Source organism: Embiotoca jacksoni, unplaced genomic scaffold (genome assembly GCF_022577435.1).
Source record: "Embiotoca jacksoni isolate LCO1_2020_lvr unplaced genomic scaffold, fEmbJac1.0.p SCAF_1, whole genome shotgun sequence".
NCBI classification, from domain to species: Eukaryota; Metazoa; Chordata; class Actinopteri; family Embiotocidae; genus Embiotoca; species Embiotoca jacksoni.
In genome coordinates this window covers 24,879,011-24,901,532 of record NW_027185229.1, presented here as the reverse complement: position 1 = coordinate 24,901,532, position 22,522 = coordinate 24,879,011, and the positions used below count along the sequence as shown (strand labels likewise).

Below are 22,522 nucleotides of genomic sequence, written 5' to 3'. Positions count from 1 at the left end.
TGATGAAAGAACAACAAATTAAAGTATTCTCATATTTAAAAGCCTCATTAAATAAATTTAAATTAAATAACACGTTGATTAAAAAAATAAAAATAAAAGACAGAGGCACAGCCGGACTTTGCAGCCTCGTCTGGTTAACTCTCGTCTCGTTTGGATCTTCTTCTTGACAACTGTCGACCTCTCGCGGTTTTTTAGTGACGTTGCAACAAACGTGCCAGTCAAAATTCAAATAACGGGATTTATTTATTTTTTATTTGGTCTGTTTTTTTGAAACACGTAACCGTTGAAACAATGTGCAATTTTTGGTGAGTATGTTGAACGTTGAGCTTCGCTTCGAAGAGTTAAAGTGAAGTTTTGTTGTTTATATGTCATGCCGTGTTTTCGGTTTTCGGAGGAAAATGAAACACTAAATCTTTGACGACAGCCCCGATATGACAACGTCAAGCACGTTAAAAAAAAAAAAACTATTAACCGAAAGTGTTAGTGTTTAATGAGAAATATTGCGGCTTAGACATGGTTTCGGGTCAGGGTGGTTGCTGTATTTTGAAGGAACCGTTTCTTTCTCAATATTTTAATCATTTTTACCACTAAAGTTAGCTCGTGAACTGTCGTCTCCTTCATGTTTGAATTTGTAAACGTGACGACTTGACGTCACGCGGCTCGTTGGTCTAGGGGTATGATTCTCGCTTAGGGTGCGAGAGGTCCCGGGTTCAAATCCCGGACGAGCCCTCCCTTTTCGCTTTGATAAATACCTCCACAAACACGGGATATAATCCAGTTTCTTAATGTTTTAAATTTCCATCCCTTAATAAACATGTTTTCCCAATTATTTCCCATTAAGTAACATAGTTTCACACTAACATGCTGTATGATGGTATAGGATGAGTGAAACAATTAAAATCAAACACATACTTTTCAAGGCTGCACAATGAAATCAATATGAATAAATTATAATAATATACTGTAGATAATGATTGTGCATAACATTTTCCCCAAAATTCGGACCGACAAATTTGGTATCTTTGCAAGCTTCATTATCTTCACTAGAATTTGAAATAAGCTTCCGAAGATTTGACAAGTAAATATTGATTTGTTCTTAAAGACTCAATTTTATCCCTATGACGCTGGATATTAAATGGTAATTATTAAGTTCACAAGTAAATTAATAATTAATTAAGGAAAACAACTGAGAATAAAAGGAAATAACAGACAGGCAATTGAAACAACAGTTAAAACTAAACCCTTAAAAATATCAACTCTTTCACAAATAAGTGTTTGGTTTCTTTTTTCAGCAGATATCTTAGTTACAACAAGATTGAGCTTAGCGAAGCAGTTTTGCGTTTCTGTGTGCTGCATTTATTCAGTTTGAGAAATCGTCTCCGTTGCTGGGTTGCTAAGGGTCAGCCTGCTTGGCGGAGCAGTAAAACATTGCACACGTTGCATACGTCTACCGACGGGACCGATTGTTTTCCAGTTATTAGCCATACCCCATGCATTGCCGTGGAAACGGAGATTGCGCTGACAAAAAGTTATATTTTATTAAGCTGGTAACATCTTTTTGTTTAAGGTGGTGGGTGGGGGGTAAAGGTGAGGGGTGGGTGGGGGGGGTAAAGGTGAGGGGTTGTTGAGGATTGGGTCGTCATGTTTTCTGGCTCCAGAAGTACTTCTTCTGCTTCTTGTTGACTGTGATCGTCTGTAAAGAAAAAGAAAACAGGTCACCGTGTGAAATGTGTTGTTAAAATCATGAAGTGAGATTTAAGCCAGTTTACCTGAGGGTGCAGATTTTCCTCGGCGAGGCGCTGAACGTCTTCCTTCCTCTCTGCTTCCTGTTGGAGACAGAACGTCTCTTTGTCCAGCAGCTTCTCCTCCAGGTCCCTTTTTTCCTCCTCCAGCTGCTCGAACTTCACCTTCAGACTTTTGGAGAGTTTGGTAAAGTCCCCTCTGACCTTCAGCAGCTCATCAGAGAGCTCCCTCAGACAGTTTTGGTCTTTCAGCTTGTTTTCGGTGTCTCTGAGTTTCTCCTCGAGAGCTGTGCACGCCAGCTTCCTTTTTTTCAGGGCCGCCTCTAAGTCGTTCAGCTGGACTAAGGTGTCCACGTGCGCATTTGTGCGTCTTCGCCGTTTCTCCGTTTCCTTGCGGATCACTTGCTCCTTTTCGTCTCTCTCCCTTTCGGTTTCTTGCTTTTGGGTGAGCAGGCTTCGGTGCAGAGAGCTGATTTCTTTCAACTTCTTTTCCGTCAAAACGGAGACGTGCTGTTGCAGAGCGCTGATCTCCTCGTCTCTCGTTGCCTCCAGAGCGGAGAGACGCTGTTGAAGAGAGCTAATCCTCTGTTCGCTGATATCCATCTCCCTGCGTGCCTCTTGGAGGTCGGCCTTTAGCCGTCTGTTTTCTTTTCCTGTGACGGACAGCTGCTGTTGTAGATTTTTATTTTCACAGAGAAGCTGCTGTCGGTCACTTTTCCAAAACGATCTTTCTTTCAGGACCATGAATTTTGCTGTGGTCCTCAGGTTCTCCTCCATCTCCTTCATCTTTTCCTCCATGCGGTGCCTCGTGACTTCCATCCCCCTGTTAAATTCCTGTGCAAAATTATGTTAAAAGAAATACATGAATTAATTGTATGTTTCACAGAGCAGGCGATATGTTAGTGAACTAACAGAAACACCTAAAAGGAGAGAAGTGTATATCAGGCGTTTTTAGTTCGACATTCACAAAGATTCACGTTTTCACTAAATATTTAAAACAACTTTCGAGTTATGACCACATGTAACTCATTAATTCTTGGGAAAGTAATCTTAAAATTGACTGCAGGTAATCAGCTGTAAATATGAATGCTTTTGAACAAATATATTAACACATTTGAAAGGAAAAGTGGCGTTGTGTATAGCTGCAGAATAAAATATGTCCAGCGTCTCCTGGTTTTCTCACCCTGCTGGCTCTGCTCTCTCTTGTTGACATGTTGATGGCTGGTGACGGTGGGAATGATCCAAAATGTGCGATAGTTGTGAAATATTGTGTCACGTATCTGACAAATACTTCTCCTCGAAGACGCCGTACCTCTCAGTTCAACCGCTGGCGCTCTCTGTGAGGGGTTGTTCTGGCTCTGAAAGTCTGTGACAGCCGATATTCTGTAGAATGTCTTTGATGACATCACAAACGCAACATTCTTCATCAGTTTTAAATGTAAACATCAATAGCGATCAAAGGACACTGAGAACTTCTTAGTGTAATGCAGACGTGCCCCAATTCTTTCCTATGAGGGCCCAAAAACTGATCTTGATGGAGGTCGGTGGGCCGGAAATAAATGTTTCTTATGTGAAATTACATTTCCTTAAGATGTAATGTATTTTACAGACAATTTTACATCTTAAATCTAAAATAAAACGTCAGATGAATTAAAACACTACTCTTTAATCTTCTTATTAGTGATTCAGAAGTTATAGTCAAAAGCACAAGGCATCCACATGATTCCTTTTGGGGAAATATACACCGAAACGCTGCGGTGGAAAGTAAAATAAAGTGTTTTTCATTCTACATCGGTAGAACGAGACAGGAAGGAGGAGAAGAACCAACACAGGGATGGAAAACATTTCTTTCTCTTTGACCTTCAGGGATGTTACTTTCTTGACACATACTCCCTGTGCTACCTCTTAAGCAGGTATTTTCAGACTGAAACCAGGCATATAAGAGTGCCAGGAAAACATGTGTCGGGAGCTGCAACGATTTTCTTTGCCATCTAACGTTTCAAACATATGCAGAGCAGTTCCCAGGACTCATTTCTTTAAGTGCTCTCAGCCATTCTGTAAGATTTGTTTGGCTTTTCAGAGTGCCTGTTTTGAAACTCTCCTCTTTGGACTCCTTTGCGCTGCTTAAAAATGTTGCTCACAATCTTTTGAAAAGCTGAAGATTGTTGCTCTGCACATTGCATTCAGGATCAGGGGAGCCTTAACATGCAAAATGGGACTGATTTTAAAATTTGCATCTATTATGAAAGGAATTATTCTACACTTTTGGCAATGCACATGTTTGACGTCTTTTCAACAGTGAAATGAGATGGCTGATAACATTCACATATTTAAGGTTAACAATAAACAGTTAAGGACATCTCCAAAAAACACAACATTGTTGTTTTACTTTTTTTTTTTTTTTTTCAGTTTTCAGTTATTGAAACGGTTTCGGGTGCATTTTTAAACAGGCAGTTTCCCCATTTCCAGAATGTGAACTAACTCTGCTTAAAAACAGACATGAAAGTAGAAATGATCTTCACATCTAAAGCTCAAGCAGCGTGGCTCACTGAATGGCAGATCGGGTCCCCCATTTTCCTGAAAAGGGTTTAAAGGGTTACTATAATTTTCTATCGGAAATCTCTCGTGTGCTTATTCCACTCAACACCCACCAGAGGGCGCATTTCACCAAACTATTTTACAACATACTGCTGAATTCACAGCATGTTTAGAGGATATGAATACACCCCAGGCATAAATCTTTTGTTTTCATTGAGTGTTGGTAGGATTTCAGTAATGCATTGAGCTCACTGTGGCTCTTTTTTTGGGGGGGGTTGTTGTTTTGTTATTATCCCAAAAGAGAAACAGCTGCTGAGTTGCATGATATCAGGCAAATAAAATTAAGGTTTAAAAATAGCTCACTCCTGTGGCACAGAAGTACCTCAAATACCCTATTTTGCAGTGTGCTGTTTATCATGTGCAACATAGAGTGAACAATAAATAAATACCGTGCAGTAGTTAATTGTTAATTTGCGTGTGGCTCAAGAATGTTCCTAATGTCTCATTTACAACGTCTTTTATAATGTCTACTTTACGACGTCCACATGTCCTTATCTTGTGACCTACAACTGAACTCAGATGTAAAGGGAGTGGGGGTGAGTGTCAACCACTTGTCACGCCATATAAAAGCTGACCTACGGAGGAGTGACGTTGAGCAATGCTGGACATCCTTCTTTGGGTGTACATGTATTTGCTCCTTCTTGCAAGAATATGTTTGATTTTGAATCCAGCCTCTGAGTAATTTTTCTAACAATTGCACTGTATTTATCTCTGACATTCAGGATCAGTGGTATCGGTTTCATCTGTGTACCCATGCCTTACCAATATTTCACTGGATTACCTTAAATTAATAATGATAATTAGATACTTGATTTAAAGAGAAGAAACGCTTGCCAAATGTGTCAACAGAAGCAGTTTTGTACTTGGTTAAATGTCCTTAGTGGCACATAATGGTCAGATCACAATATTGTTTCTGTTGTTTTACTTTGCCTTTGCAAAGGCGAACTTCCCAACGAATATTTAATTGTATTTTTGCTTAAAATATTCATCCCTTTGTTGGGCTAATTTGTAGTTTCATTTAAAGATCACTCTTGGCTAAGATTAAAAACCAGCCAAAAAAATAATAGGTCTTTCTTTGTCTTAGTCATTCTTTTGGTTTAGGACCCACTCATCCATTTTTTTTTGCCGCTAAAGACAAACATACTTACTTTGAACATCTTTATTTTGGGGCCTTTTGGTGTGATTATGTTCCCTGCTAGCAGAACATTTGTTTAGATGCTGCAGAGGTATTTGTGAGCAACCCTGGGCAAGAACACATTGTGACACAATGTTCTTGTAGAAATGAATGCATACAGCTTCATTGGCAATGGCTGCATGACCTGTATCATCAAATATTCACAAACTATATCCCCGCCTGTGTCTATTATCTTTCTTATATCAGAAGCTTTTTGTTCTGCCACTATTTTTTTCATATGATCTGTAAATGTTCTCAGTCATCCAGGTCATAGTCAATTTAAGTTTTATCCAAAGGCAACTGGACTTCTTTAGTTTCTTAAAGACTCATCTGAAAGGCTTCTTCAGTTCTAAACGACTGGAGGGAGTTTCAGGCTTGAACTTCTTGTGGGGGTGGTCAACACCTTGAGAGTCATTTCAGTCACGTGGGACCCACCGGGCCGTCCTGTGGATCATTATGCTCTCAATAGTGTGAATGGGTTTTGGGTCGTTGGCTCACCCGGCCATCATGTGAGTCGATAGGGTCCTGGTGTGAATTGTTTTGATCTTCCTTGGCAGGGATCTCAGGACTGCTGACAGTAGGTGTCTGAGACCAACTCTCTGTTCAGTGATGGTCTTTCCAGTTTGACGCACACGGCTCTCTTCACTCTTTCGAACCGTCGGTCTTGCCTGGCCAAAACGTGCACATTACCGTCCTCAAACGAGTGTCCCTTCTCCTTCGGATGAAGATGGACTGCTGAGTCCTGTCCTGAGGAGTTGGCTCTCTCGTGTTGTGCCAATGCGTTTGGAAAGTGTTTGTCTTGTTTCCGCAATGCACGAGTCTGATCATTCCTCGCCGCATGCACTACATTGCTTTACTTATGCCTGGGCGCTCTGTCCTCGGGGTGAGCGAGCTTCTGCCTCAGAGTGTTACCAAGCTTCAAATATACAGGGATGCAGAGTTTGTTGAAAATCCTCCTGAGTTTTTCAGACACTCCCGCAACATGATGCCTCTGTTCCCTTTGTTGTCCTTGTCCTCTCTGTTCTGTTCTGTTCTGTTCTGTTTCTATTCTTGGTTTTGGTGAAGGCCCAGTTTGGGTAACCATGAGCTTCAGGAGTTTCCTGGATGTGCATCTTCTCCTTCTCCTTTTCCTCATCCCAGTGGGCACATTGTGGGTTCTGATGATGCAGAGTTTTTCTGATTAACTCCAGCTGGTGATCCAGAGGGTAGCGAGAGTCAAATAGTAATGATCTGTGTGGCTTTCTGTATACCTCAATGGGGAGACTCCTCTTTTTCATGTCATTGATGATGATACTGTCAGAATAAATACTAAATAATTACTGCGGTATAATACACTGATTCTGCCATTGCCCAGTGTCCATGTCACATGTCGTTCCTTTTGGTACAGACTCCTCTTTATTAAAAACAAAACCCATTTAAAATGTCAGGACAGCCTAAAGGACCAGCACGTCAAATTTACAAGCATCTAGCAGTGAGGTTGAAGATTGGAACCAATTTCACACCCCTCCTCTCACGCCTCTCTTTCCAAGCATGTAGGAGAATCTACAGTAGCTTTCAATTCAATTCAATTCCATTCAATTTTATTTTTATAGCACTAAATAACAACATAAGTCAACTCAGGGTATTTAAGATAGAGAAGTCTGTTAACAGATCCTTTCAACAAAATTTTAACAATTCCCACATGAGCGGTAGCTGGAAGGAACATCTCACTTTTAAGAGGAAGAAAACCTCCGTCCGAACCCAGAGTCAAAGGTGGGCAGCTATCTGCCTCCACTGGTTGGGGCGAGGGGAGAGCGTAGAGAGAAAAGAACAGCACAGAAAGACAGCCAACAATAAACAATGGGAAGGTTGGTGGTACAAGTAACCACAGATCAGAAACGTTCAGAGACCTGCAGAATAAAGTATAAAGTTATAGAGATGCAAGGGTGGCATATAAATGCATGGAGGGTGAAAGAGAGAGGAGAGGAGCTCGGTGCATCATTAGAAGTCTCTCAGTAGCCTTTGCCTATAACAGAATAACTGAGATGGGTGGCTTAAGGTCACCTGAGCCAGCTCTAGCTTTAAGCTTTAACTAAAAGGAAATGTAAAAATGTGAAAGTACATCTAGAGTCTTTTGGTTTGTCTCTTCTGGACCAGAGTGGAAACATAGCGGTGCAATATGGGTTTGTGGACGAGGTCTTGCTCCTTACGTAGATATGAGGAGATCGTTCTTAAGCCCGAGAAAACACGAATGACAACATAATTATGAGTATTATATTCCATATTTGCCAATAAATCCCCCCCTAAATTATACACACTGGTCCTTTAAAAGCGTGCGTTGCCAACAAGAGTACAACTTCACTCTGCATGCTTTCAAAGATCACATTAACCCCAGTCCTGTTTCCTGTCGTAACAAACCATAAGAAATCCTGAGACTCTCTGGAACACATATCCACAGTTTCTCCTTTTTTTCCTGGAGGAGTATTTCGTTTTCACAGTTTGTTTTTTTTATGGATAAGAGAAACAATTCATCCGGCGGTTCTTCTTTCTTATCCTGTTCAAGGTTGAGCTGCTGGACCATATCCCAGGATACGCTTACAGAGGAAGGCGTGTTTACAGTCCATGTCAGGGCCAACAAACCTACAGACCGATAAGCACCATCACAATCTCCCATCGGATTTGGGAAAGGCATCCTCATGCTAATGTCTTGGGAGACCCAAACTGTGGGAGGTCCAGCGTCGCTGTTTGGGTCCGGTTCCAAGTGATCATGGAAACCAAGTGAGTTTATGTGAGTTTTTCACTTTGAAGTGTTTTCAAAGCCCTTAAGGCCCAATCCTCAACCCCGTTATCAGATTTAGAAAACTTCCAACCATTTAGGTAGGTAGGTAGGTAGGTATTTACTTTATTAATCCCCGAGGGGAAATTTTTTCGCTGGTTTACAGTGATGAGTTACGTGTTTTTGTGTTTGTGCCTTTCATAAATTGATGTCATTAATTTAATCAGAAAAATAAGAAGTCAGTCTTGATTTCAATATGTTGCTGTTGGTCAAATGAGTCAACCTATTACACTTCACCCATTTTCTCCATTGCTACTAATCTTAGATTAATAAATTAAATAGGTTACTGTTGCATTAAACCCTTCCTCCTTCAGTTACTGTCAACACACCTGTTAAACTAATTTCCCGTTCTCGTGTGTACAACTCATTTTAAAAAGAAGTAGATAAAAGCACACTGTTGTTGGTCTTGTTATCTTTTTACTTTTATGTTGTCAAAAAAGAGAGAGAACGAGGACTAGCCAGTGTGTTTTGTAAAAATTAGATGATAATAATGTTAAAACAGACAAACACACAATTTAATCCATTATTTACAGTTTTACTTTCGAGTTTGAAGACCACCAAACTCTAAAAGCTAAGTGTTTTCTCTCGGTAGAGCCTCACGAGGTGTTCATACATCTCAAATTTGACTGGTCTGCTCAGTGTCAATAAAGTTGCTGAGCTGTGATTGGATACCTGCTGTTTGGGGGAGGGATTTAGAAAATGGTCAGAATCCTGTCTTCATGTAGGAGGTGATGTAGGAGGTGATCATCTTTCACTTTATATCAGTCGTAGAAGTTGGTAACACAGTTTAGGCCTTTTGAGACACATTAAGGCATTAGCATCTAAAGTCTCAACACATCCACTAATTGTCAGCATGTATTTAACCGTGTTGATTCATTCTTCAGTGGATGTTTTCCAGATTAAAGGCTGAAAGATGAGCACATCAAATATATAATTAGTCCCGTGTGAGGCTATAACTTTTGCTAGTACTTGCTTGAATGTTGCCAGAAGTATCCAGAGTCACATTTATCCAGCTAAATGTTTTTTTTTTAGCTTTTTTAACTTAAAAAAGTTTATACTGCTAAATGTGTGATTGTTCCCTTTGTGACAGTCTGCAATAAGTGATTGCTCTATTGGTGGTTATCGCCAATACTCAAGGTTCTGTGCAACATTTTATACCCGTATTTTAAATCCTGCTCCATGCCGTCTGATTAAAACTTTTTTCACTTTTTAGAATTCAACTGGTTCAACTACCACCTTTTTGTCCACTGTGAATGTTTATTTTGTTTTTCTCGATCAGATCTTTTCTTCAGGGAATTTCCGAATTTGAGCAAGCTCCGAGTTCCTCCACATCCGACAGTCTTAATAACTCCGTATTACTCATTTTCCAGGAAATGCATACAATTACCTAACATGTTATGACATTGTGAAACGTCTCAATCTGCCAGACACTTAATTGTTCTCAGCTTCGCTTTCCAGTCCAGTGTTAGCAGGGCTTCATCTTGGCAATTATAATAACAACAATTCTTGTTTCAAAATATTCCGAATTTTGACTTTGTCCATTTCGCCTTGCCATATCAAGAAGTGTTGAGTTAGATATTGAAATACGGTCAAACCTCAGTAAAACAGGGCCACAATGCTCTCTAGAAGTATCTCTTCATCTTATAAGATTTATCCAAAGGAAAGCTTTGCAGCAGCACCACGAGGAGGATGTTTGTCTCTTGAATAATAATCACGGACTATGTGACCAAGTGTAATGTCAGATCCATCTGTAGTGTCTGTTACCTTACCTGCATTGAAAATGAATGTTGACTCACAGAAAGGTTGTTTGTTGCTAGAACAACAGCAAATCCTCCAAAAAGATACTTGTTTTCAAAAGTAGGCCAGCCTGTACCCGAGGTATTACAACCCAAAAAACAGAACATTTCTAAAGTCTGTCCTTGATGTAGTGGGACCGGAATGAGAAGCAGTGAAGCTGAAGAGGTGACGGTTCAATATAATACAGCTGCTATTCTTTTTCTAAATATAAAACATTGTGAATTTAAATGATTCTGAAAAATTTTGCTTTAATAATTGTATCCTTGAATGAATTATTATTAATATAATTATTAATGTTTTGGGGGCGAGATGGGCCGTCACCGACTTTTAGTGACAGAAAAGTGCATTAGCAACTCTCACACTGAGCTGGATTGAAGCGGGTGCACAGGAACTAAGTAAGGGGTAGATATTGGACGTAACTCCAGTTCTGTGAGTACATTCGTATTGTATTTCTTTCGGGGGCCCGCCCTCCCAAGACAATGGGTGGGGGGGGGGGGGGACATTGGTTATAATGAGTAATCTTTATTTCTGTGTTTACTATACAGGAATGAGGTGCAGAGTGGAACTTGGCAGCTTCATGTTGCAGATGTCTTTTTCTGAATTTTGTCCCATCTAATTAACTGGTAATTAGGTCATATTTCCTCGTGTTTTTCCCCCAAAACGCTAACTTGAGCCAATAATCAGGCAAACAACCTTTTTGGCTTTATTTCGTTTGGCAGGCTGAGACGTCCTGCCAGAGGTTTCACAGCCATAACTTAAGAAAAGGAAAGTGGAAGCCGTACCGCCCACATTCTCCCAGCGCAAATAGTTGTTCTCCTTTCCTGTAGAGTTCCCGACAAGAAAATATGTTTTCCTACGGAGAGAGATCTGAGATGACAGATCCAGAAAAGTGAGACAGAGAAAGCTCTTTTGTGTTTTACCTGAAGTGAACAACCACTCAGACAAATAAATGGCTCTTTTGAGGCAGAGATTTATAGAGATTTTATGTGATTTTTGTGTTCATGGTCGTGTAAGGACGAAGTCGATTGAGTAGTGCCGTCATGTGGTTGACAGTTTTGAAATTACATGCGTCAGCCAGCGCTTGCTATCCGGTGCAGAGTTCTGTCATATTTTCTACACAGCTACAATTACAGCAGGAATAACCTATTGCGCTATTGTGCTTCAGCTGTTTGGAGAAAGGCTCTTTTGTATGAAAAGGATCTCTGAGAGGTTTTCTGCATGAAGAGCTGCTTGTCTTTACTCTTTGCTTTAATTCAGCTCGATGTGAAATTAAAGGTAAAATTTCACAAAAAACAGTCATTTCATTCATTCATTAAAAATGTTTTCGTGAAGCTGTAATGTGTTTTTACCATCATATAGGTGTATTTGGGAAGCAGTTTTTGGCAGAAAAAATAAAACCACCAAGGGAGTCTGACCCTATTAAAGCTGTTGTAATGCCAGCTTGAAGTATCCACTGGTATTCTCCTTGATCCCTGATTTATTTATTTTTTACTTTTTAGGAAAATAGCAACAATAAAAGCATGCCATATATAAACAGCTCCATCTTGTACCCATGGATGTACAGGCATCTGTTATGATTCTGGTGCAACTCGTGAGGTGAAGATGAAAATAACAATGATCCTCATTTAGTGTAAGCCACACTAAATGGTGTCAATACGTTTTATATCTTTGTATTAGGATTTGACTGAGTTATGACTCAGTGTAAGAGTATTATTTTTGTCTGAATTTAAAGTATGCACAGTATGTGACTCAAGTCGCATCTGTCTGTCTGTACCTTCCTTTCAACTCTCACAGGGAGGGTTTTGCTCATACTTTAGGTTTTATGCGTGTATTTTAAAGACCATGACCCGTAATTTTTTAACGCTTAATTAGTGAAATTGCAGAGGAGTATTGTAAAACATGCTTTCTGCACTTTGCCCTGTAAAGTTTTGCACACATAGACCCTAACTGGGAGAAATCTGGCATTGCTAATCTTCATTTATATTTACTTCTACCATAATCAATGGTTAATTTCATTTTATAGCCAGATGCACAGACAGGATGTCTTGTCTTCAGCGGTATGGGATTACATTGTGATTAACAGGCATGTTTTGTAACTCCTCCTCTATAGCGGCCTTTTAACTCGCTCATTCTTAGGCGAGATGGAGGAGATTAAGCTGAAGAAACAATGCGTCTAAGGCATGAGGCTGATGAGAATGTCGGGAGACTTGTCTGTAAAACCATAATCTTGCAGCGTCCACAAAAAACAAAGCCTTCATGGTCCAGAGGGTTAAATACAAACAGATGAGTGTCTGAGTTTATACTCGACAGAAAACAGTATATTTGCTTTCATTGATGGCTCCAGTCTGTCGAAGGGAAGAATTTATATACAATGTTCAACACTCAAGGTTTGTTTGGGAATAAATGGATTCCAACAGTCACTCATTACCTCACATCAAAGAGTCCTCTGTTTCATCAGAATGTCAAGCAGCCATTCATATGCTGCCGTATTGAATAAGCAACTAGGAGCTATATGCTCGAACGAAGAGCGACTGGACCTCCTGGTAATTACCATGTAACAAGGCAAAGGCATCAGCTATTTTCTTTTAATTGGGGGCATTATCAACAGTAGAAGCTTGTGGGAGATGAGATTTGGGTTCAGCAATCAGGTTAATTGGATATTAACTGTACTTGGCAAGTAATTTTATTCTGCAACCATCAGATGAGTACAATAGTTTTGAGAGATCAGTCAAAGTATGACAGGCAATAATTGCCAGCTCTAAAAGATGGTGCAGTCCAGATTGTGATCCAGAAATGTGTGATTACTCATCAGCAAAACTGGTGTTGAGGGAGCAGAGGATGATGGATTTTCTAGTCCTGAAAGTCTCTTGGGAATTTGTCACCTTGTAGAACAGATCGACGTTGAGTCATGATGAACAACACTTCATTCTGTGAACGTCACAGATGAAACCACCTTTGCTTTGGCTGTCTGGTTAAAGTCAGATCCGTGTGACAAACCAGAATCCAGAAAATGTCACGTGCAAGATTAAAAAGACGCTGTTCTTGTTTTAGTTAATCGCCTGTCGAAACCCCCAAAGAATTGTTGTTGTAAAGCTGGATGAGACCAAAAGGTCACTTCATCTTTTCCGGATAAAACGACTAAGCTACGACCGACGGTGTGTTCGCTCCGCTGTTTATCTGTCATGCAAGACGTGTTGTATTGCAAGCAGGTATTGACATAACCACTGCCTGGCCTGCATCATTCTTTCATTCAGTTTAAGTAATATAGATTACAAAAGTGGTGATGAAAACCTTGGTGTTTGTGTTGCTCTTGAACGAAATCTTCGACCGTCGTTAGTCTGTTTTTCTGCCGCTTTCCTTATGATGTGCTCAGTTAAGTGCCTGCTACTCTAATGTACTGATGCGGTATGCTGAAGAATAGTAATATCCTTGGTGAATTCAGTGGAAATCTCCAGTCCGGTGTTGTGAACAGGATCTATCGGCCGATCTGCAATCGCAAATGTTCCCGGACCTCGAATACAGCTATCTCAGATTTCTATCTTTCGTTCCTCCTTCATCAATAGCAGTTACCGCTTCCTGGCATAAGAAGCTCATTAAAGGTTAACCTGGCGTCCTGACTCCTACTGGGTTTTTCAAGGTACAGCGCTACGTACGCATACACAATCAACTTATTCATGCAGCTGTGGAGGAGAGTCAAGCTGGTGGGTGGAGGGAGGTGATGGAGGACTAAAAGGAGAGGGCAGAGGGGATATGTGGGAGCCAGGAGACTACAAAAGAGATCAGCTCTGCTTCATTTCAAAGCTCTGCTCTCAGGAAACGTAAGAGAAGTGAAAGCCGGTGCAGAGATGAAGAATACAAGCCGAGCAGTTCAATTTGAAACAAAAGTTCCAGCAGTTCTGCGTCTTTTTATATGGACTTGTGTCTCTTTTTAATCGTGTCTCAATATCTTATGTAAAGCACTTTGTATTGTGTGGTTGTTGAAAGATGCCACAGCAATAAACCTGTCTTTGAATTTGAAAATAAAACATCTGAAACCATAAGTACACTTAATAGCTTCCTTAAGGACAGAGTGTTTGTTAGTTCTTACCAGACTTGTCAGTGTTTAAGGGGCAGGCTGCTCTTTTTGACTCCTTGTTCCACTTAGTTTCATGACAAACTTTGCGTTCAACGGTTTTTTTCATCAGTTCCCTATCTGAGGAAATTTCAAAATTGCAATATCAAATAGAAACTGTTGGGAGCATCTTGAAAACAGGAACAGACAATTAAATCTTTGCCAATTGTACATCTGCTCATAAATTTGCTTAATCAGGGAAGACTTTAGCCAAAAACCTTCTCAGCACATAAATAAAATCCAGTTCAAGATATCAGATGAGGGAGAGAGGTTGGTGTAAATGGATTTTCCTCAAAGACTTCTTTTGAACATGTGTTTTTCATGAGAGTGGACGCACTAAGATTCCTGCAGTCATATTACAGCTTTGGTATTCCTATACATCCCCTTTTTACTGCTTCTGCTTTATGAGTGTTTTTATCTGGGTTTTTTCCAGTTCCTTTTGTTATTTTTCAGACGTTTTTATCATTTTTATTTCTGTATTCGCAGGATTGTTTTGTATTGCCTCACTGCTGCACAGCAAAAGGTCTTTCGGGGATGATGAATATTTACTGTATTCTCTCTGTTCTGTCTCTCGCCCTCCCTTCATTTTCTAAAGGGCTACCACAATGGTTAAGTTATATTTAATGTGAGACAACTTACGGTGAAATTAATGAAAAACATCAGTAGGACACAGAATGCGGACCCTCAATCTCCACCGTAGTCACACAGTTTTCATCAACTCTACCTAAACCGTCTAATGCTTGGTAAAAGCTTGTATGGGAAATACACAACCCAATAGATACATTCAGGGTCATAACGGTTAAAAGAGGCCCACAAAACATTTCCCTGGAAGTAGATGACGTCACAAATTCCATCAGATGATTGTTTGAGACGTCAGAACAATACTTCTACTGCTACTGTGAAGCTGTTTTTAATATATATGATAAAGAAATACTCATGCATAAAGAAATAAAGAACTCAAAGAAATATTGCAACAAAAGTGCAAAAATGGCAAAAAAAAAAAGACCTCAATAAAATAAAATATCAGACTCATCTTGAATTTAAAATAAGGCAGACATTTCTTAACGGCACCAGAGCTAGAATTGCTCGAAGGAGAGCGAACTACTGATGTGAAATGTTGTTTTGGTTGTTAGCCAACTGACATCTGCAGCAAACAGCTAGAGCATGCACTGTGTCATGGGAAACCTTTGTCATCCATCCATCCATTATCTATACCCGCTTTATCCTGAACAGGGTCACGGGGGGGTTGGAGCCTAACCCAGCTCACTTTGGGCGAGGGCGGGGTCCACCCTGGACGGGTCGCCAGTCCGTCACAGGGCCGACACAGAGAGACACACGGAAACAAAGACCATCCGCGCTCTCATTCACACCTAAGGGCAATTTGTAGAACCACCAATTAACCTGAGACGCATGTTTTTATTGGACGGTGGGAGGAAGCCGGAGCACCCGGAGAGAGCCCACGCAGGCACAGGGAGAACATGCAGACTCAACACAGAAAGGCCCGGGCCCGGATTCGAACCCAGAATCTTTTCACTGTGAGGCGACAATGCTAAACGCTGTCCCGCCCAAATTCTGTAAACTCCCAAATATATGTGTTTGGTTTTTTTTTCCACGTGCACATCTGTGACCCAATCAAAATGGCCTCACCACCCACGTTTGAGTCACGACGCACAACTTGAGAACCACTGCCTTATAGTGAACAATTGAAAGAGATGTCGACACTCACCCAGTCAGATCAAAATCCAAAACCTTTCAACCCAAAATGTACTGCTTTTCTCAAAAATCCAGGAAAATGTAAAAGCAGAAGACATGTTCTTTTTTAATCCTGGTATTTATATACGTGGAGAGTTTCCAGACAGTAGTCCGTGCTGCCATCAATCGACTGTCTCTCAACTTGTTTCATCGACAGTGAATGGGAGACTGACTTTGCACAGGCTGTGACCGTTTGATAAGAGACAGCAGGGCAAAAAATGAAAGTGTTACTTTATGAATGGCTGCAGTTAGTGAGCACATCAGGGGGAAAAGGATTTGGCTGCCACACAGACAACATAAACAAGGATTCTCAGGCAGGAGGTCAGTCTCAACGTTTAAAAAAGTGGAAATCTACTGTATAATCACTGACGGTGGCTCGCTCAATTATTTATTTCCCAGCAGGACAACTAGCCAAAGAATAGGGGCTTTTTTTGATTAAATACCTCCAGAAGAGAGAGACCAGCCACCGACATAAAACATTCATGTATAATGCAATGTTTAATGATATCCATTATGGATAATGTTACTTTGAAAGAACTTAAATCTTTTTTTTTTGTCGGCTCTTTTGTAGGGAGATTAAAGCACGGTGCCATGTGTATGTAAATCTGCTGCACACACCACTTCCTGACTTTATTGCAAATTTTTTCTTCCATAAAATCGACCACTATGGTCTCACGCTCAAGTTCCCTCATTTCCTGAAGGCTGCCTTCCCTGCACATTTTTTTTTTTTTTTTTTTTTTTTTTGGGGGGGGGGGGGGGGGGGGGGGATTTTAAACCCTTATATTCATGACTTTTGCAGCTATACGGCGGGAGAATTGGAGAAACCAAATGGAAATGTGTGCAGAAGTCATGGCCTAGACCTGATTCTTTCTGCCCTCATTAGCTGCAGAGAGGATTAGCCCATATGGTCGCTGCCCTCAGAGGAGCGATGGAAGCGGTGAGGGTGTAGAGAAAGACGTGTTAGGATATGTTCACCTCTTCCCTGTAGGAACGGATAAGGGACAGATTATGAACAAATTCAGAAATGTGCAAGAAAATGTGGAGTACAGTCAGCATAGCATCCAAAGAATTAGCAAGTGTAATTACCTCTGTGAAATCCTCATGAATACACAACGTTAGATCCAAATTCATCACAATTTGGTGAGGAAGTAAATACCAAACTCGCTGCTTTGCATTTATGAGTAGGTAGTTTGCGGTAGCGAATTAGGTTGTGGATCATTGTTGGTTTTATGAAATGCACTCAGCTGAATTAGATCACCAAAGGGAGCGGGGTCATCAACCTCATTTTTGCCCTGAGAAAGATCGCTGCTTTGAAAAGGGGAGAATTAGCATCTTCTTGCAGCCTCACTGCTTCTTTTATACAGCTGCCCCATAGCTGTCAGCCTCGCCTTGCTTTCTTAGTTTGATCTGTCTGAGCCTCTGAATCCCCAACACACTCCTTTTTTCTTTTTTTCTTTTTTTTTTTCAATTATTCAGCCATGCTCGCAGGGAATCCAAGTTCTACAGATCATGACACAGATTGGAGACAGGGTTCCTTATACAGAGGCGGGGAGATTGATTGATATAAAACATCATAAGTCAAAGTAAAAGTGACCGAATCAAAGACGGGGAGACAGACAGAGAACATCGGGGGTGAAATGGAAAGCATCGAGCTGTCACAGCACTCTATTCAGCGTGATTGAGGTGAGGTCTTTGATGAGCGATTTCATGTCAGTCGTTTCAAGGCGAGTGACACTTTGATGACACAGACAGAACTTTTCAGGATGAATCAAGATCTCTATCTGCAGCAGAACATTTTCGGGTTTTTCTATTAGATCGAGACGCTCAGGGAAATCTCTGAGGCTCCATGCAAGCGATTTTTTTTTACATCTTGACTAAAACGAAGGTCAGAGAGGACAGAGATCACACCGATATCTGAAAGAGGTTTTTCATATTCATAAAGTGTGAGTTGAATTAAATGTAGCCTCTTAGATTTAAAAAAAATAAATCGTGAATGATATGACTTCGTTGCAGCTACATTTGTGTACATTTTATTGACATTTCTGCAAAGTTTTCCCCAGACGTATTTGTCAACTTCACAAACTGTAAATTCTTAGAATTAAATATAAAGTTCTGTGGTTTTGAACAATTTACAGCTGCACCACAAGTTTGTAATGAATGGCCCAGTGGCATTAATGTATAAAAGAACATAGCACTATGTACACATGTTTTACATATTTGCAAACCATTTTCAAGTGCAGTCTATAAAGATCTTTGGATATATTTCTACCGCGGTTGCAGAAACTGTGCGATTCTGTGCTAGGTTATGTTTACAATAATACAACATATATATATGCCATATCATATTACTTATATATAGGTCGTATTATCAACTATTAATCCTAAGGGGTAGACGAAAGGCTGTGTTTGTGAATGAAGGTGTAGACAACAGGGTGTGGTTGTGAATGAAGGTGTAGACGAAAGGTGGTGAATGAAGGTGGAGACAACAGGGTGTGGTTGTGAATGTGTGAATGAGAGTGAAAGTACTGCGCCAAACCAAAAGGTCACAGGGGGAGGTCTGCAACCTGCGGGGTCACATACTGTTGTTCTTTGAGGCATAAACAGGAACAGACGGATGTCTGGAGGACTGCAGGGTGTGAAGGAAGACAACCACCACCTCCACCAACCAACAAAGGACACATCAATACACGTGACTTTTTGGTGTCTGGACTATAAGAAGACTGGGTGAGGGAAAGTCAGGAGGTCAGACTTCGTGAACTGACACATACTCTGTTGCGGTCAGGGAAACATAGTCTGGACCCAGAGCTCTGTAAACTGGTTATTCTGCTGCTGTTAAATAAATATCTTGGAGCCTGACATATTCTCCTATTGCCTCATTAAAGAACACGCAGGACTGGGGGCTGACACATATTGGCTTTGTACTAGCAGGAGCCCAAGTCCAACAAAACCCATAAGTGATATAAGCGCATAAGTAACACTTCACATTGACAACACTGTACGTCTGCAGTATTTTAGGCCAATGTTCCAATAATGTAACATCAAGCAGACAACTGTCGCCGACACGGTTTAGTCAGGTTAAAACAACAAAGTTATTTGAATCTATTCTATTCGATTGAGCTCTATTCATATAGCGCCAAATCACAACACAACAGGATATTTCAGGGCACTTAACACAGTAAAGTCCTTAAAACAGATCTTCGCAACACTATACAACAGAACCCAACAATTCCCACGTGAGCATCTGGGAGAAAAAAAAAAAAAAAAAAAAAAAAAAAAAAAACTCCCCTTTAAGGGAGAAAAACCTCCGTCAGTATGAAGGAAAAACTCCATTTTAACAGGAAGAAACCTCAGACAGAACCAGGCTCAGAGGCGGGCGGCCGTCTGCCTCGACTGTCGGCGGGGCTTGTAATCGCAGACCAGAGACATGTGGCTCCATGGCCGGGGACATCCGCAAAAGAAAGCACACAAACTATGCGAGCGAGGGAACTGAATAGAGAGGCAACAGACAATGGGAGAGAGAAAGCATGAAGGTAGTGAGATATAATGGTGCTATATAAGTTGAAAGAGAGAGAGAGAGAAAAAGAGCTCAGTGAGTCATTTGAGGTCCCCAAGGAACCTGGAGGTAGAGGCTAGTGTGTGAATCTTTAGTCTGATTTTATTCAGGGGGTGCCTACTTTATCACAACAAATGACATTCTGGTGCAATTCATTAATTCACCTTAACGATGGTCACGTTAGGCTGATCGGGTAACAAACTGTAATAACAACATATTATTGTCATTGTTCTGCAAATATATGCTAGAAGACAGTTTCCCTTTTGAACATCCAGCAAGTACAAGCACAACAGAAGCACTCTCTACTTCACCCTCCTGTCTTCACCCTGATCTCCGCTAAACCCCTGGAGCTACGTGAAGTCCCCTCCCGCTTCAAACACACCCCGATCCCAAAGACACCCTCCATCACGGGGCTGAAAACGACCGCAGGTCTGTAGCTCCATCGTCTGCGGTCCTTTTGTGAAGTTGTCAAGAAGACTGGTATTGACCCACCCGAAGGACATCGCAGACCGCATGCTGCTGGACTCCCTGCAGTTTGTCCACCAGGTAAACAGGTCAGTGTATGATGCGGTCAGCATGAGACTGAACTACATCAACCTCGACTCCTCAGGGGGGTACACAACGATTCTGTTTGTGGACTTCAGCTCGGCTTCCAACGCCAGAAGTCCTGCTTTCCAAACTCAACCACACTTACTGTGCCTGTCGTCACCAGTAGATCAACAGTAGATCAACAGTCGGTAGATCAACAGTCAGTAGATCAACAGTAGATCAACAATCAGTAGATCAACAGTCAGTGGATCAACAGTCAGTAGATCAACAATCAGTAGATCAACAGTAGCTCAACAATCAGATCAACAATCAGTAGATCAACAATCAGTGGATCAACAGTCAGTAGATCAACAATCAGTAGATCAACAGTCAGTAGATCAACAGTCAGTGGATCAACAATCAGTAGATCAACAGTAGATCAACAATCAGTAGATCAACAGTCAGTGGATCAACAGTCAGTAGATCAACAATCAGTAGATCAACAGTCAGTAGATCAACAGTCAGTGGATCAACAGTCAGTAGATCAACAATCAGTAGATCAACAGTCAGTGGATCAACAGTCAGTAGATCAACAATCAGTAGATCAACAGTAGCTCAACAATCAGATCAACAATCAGTAGATCAACAGTCAGTAGATCAACAGTCAGTAGATCAACAGTCAGTGGATCAACAGTAGATCAACAATCAGTAGATCAACAGTCAGTAGATCAACAGTCAGTAGATCAACAGTCAGTGGATCAACAGTAGATCAGCAATCAGTAGATGAACAGTGGATGATCAGTCAGTAGATCAGTCAGTAGATGATAAACTCTCTGACTGACAGGAAGCAGCAGGACCGGACTGCTGTTCTCCAGAGATGTGTGCTCACCCCACTTCTCTTCTCCCTTCACACCAACGACAGCACCTCAGGAGACCGGCCTGTTAAACCCCTGATATATGCAGATGACACAACGGTTCATCAGATGAGCCTGCACACAGACAGGAGGTTAAACAGCTGCCGATGACAGTAGACTTTAAGAGGAGCTCCTCCAGCACAGCCTTCTCTTGGACAGCTCAGGAAGTTTAACCTGCTTCAACAGCTGCTGATCCAGCTTCGCACTGCAGCCATCACATCTGTTCTCGATCTCTATCTCTCTATCCATCATGATCTGGTTCTGGTTGGCCACAAAACAGGACAAGAAGAGGCTTCGATGGACACTCAAGTCTGCTGCACACTGTCAAGCATGCTCGCATATACTGTCGAATCTTTATTTCAGCACTCCATGCACACTCACATCTTTGCACTATTTGTATAAAATATATAGAAACAGTTTCATCTGCTTATTTATGTGTGTATATCTGTTTGCATGTTCTGTAACTCCGTAAGCACAAATCATGTGTGAAAGTAAACTGAGAGACATAGACCCAGAGTGAAATTCCTTGTATGCAAACATACTTTGTCAATAAAGATTCAATACAATTCCAGTTGTGTTATGATGGACCTGGGAATTTGTAGGTCTCTGCGTTGTTCGGTCTCCATAAGCAGTAAAACTTGTAGGTCATAAAAGCCAAATAGAACAAGCTGAAATACGCCGATACACTTTATGAAGTCTGGTCATTATTCTCTGTGGGCTGATCATCGCCAGCAGGTGAGTCAATATCAGAAAAATCATTTGATATGAAAAAACGATTATAGCTGCTAATGTTTTTCATATTGATCAATGAAATGTATTGATTTAAGAGTTATTTTTATCCTATCTACGCTTGTCGCCATGTTTTTAGTTCGTCTCTTTTTCTTTCTTTTTTTTTTTAAAGAACTGTACAAAGAAGAACTGAATCGTAAATGGCCGAAAATATATGAAACCACAGGTCAGGCTAAACGGGGAGAAGCTTGACACAGAAAATTACGGTGCTAGGGTTACAGCCTTAAACATGGCTGTGTATTATGAATTCACTACAGACCGTGACTTGCCAAAGAAAATTATAGTCTTGAAGCCACCTCGAGCGTTTCTTCCAGCTGAGACACGATACGGACTTCTGGCAGGAACCGTCGCCAGCTTTTTGTTCTTCATCTGAGCTGCTGGCCTTGTTGTTTCAGGATTGAATGGCGGTGCTCTGCCGAAGCAATCAATTCCGGGTACCATACACATAAGATCCCACCAAAGGGTTTTTCTGATTTCATCATCCGTTTCATCATTTTACAAAGCAGAAGGTTTTATTATTCTGGTAAATAAGAAGCACAGTGAGTCACGTACACACAGAGGGTATGAGGGGAAAGTTGGGGGTTGAAAGCCCACTCGAATATTCATGAAACACGATGCGATACCAATCATCACTATCTCTAAATATAGGATACAAAAGATAAAACAGGATTACAGGACAGTTCTAAGTTTGCCAAGAGCAACAGAAGAAAAATCCTAATCAGCAAAGAAAGTTCACATAAAAGCATGAG

The 22,522-nt window shown here is 40.9% G+C and overlaps 1 non-coding gene across 1 annotated transcript; it reads left to right on the top strand.

The window, feature by feature from the left end:
- Nucleotides 1-657: 657 nt before the first annotated feature.
- trnap-agg (transfer RNA proline (anticodon AGG)) lies at nucleotides 658-729 on the top strand. The gene has a single exon. It is a non-coding gene; the product is annotated as a tRNA-Pro (tRNA).
- The last annotated feature ends 21,793 nt before the right edge of the window (nucleotides 730-22,522 follow it).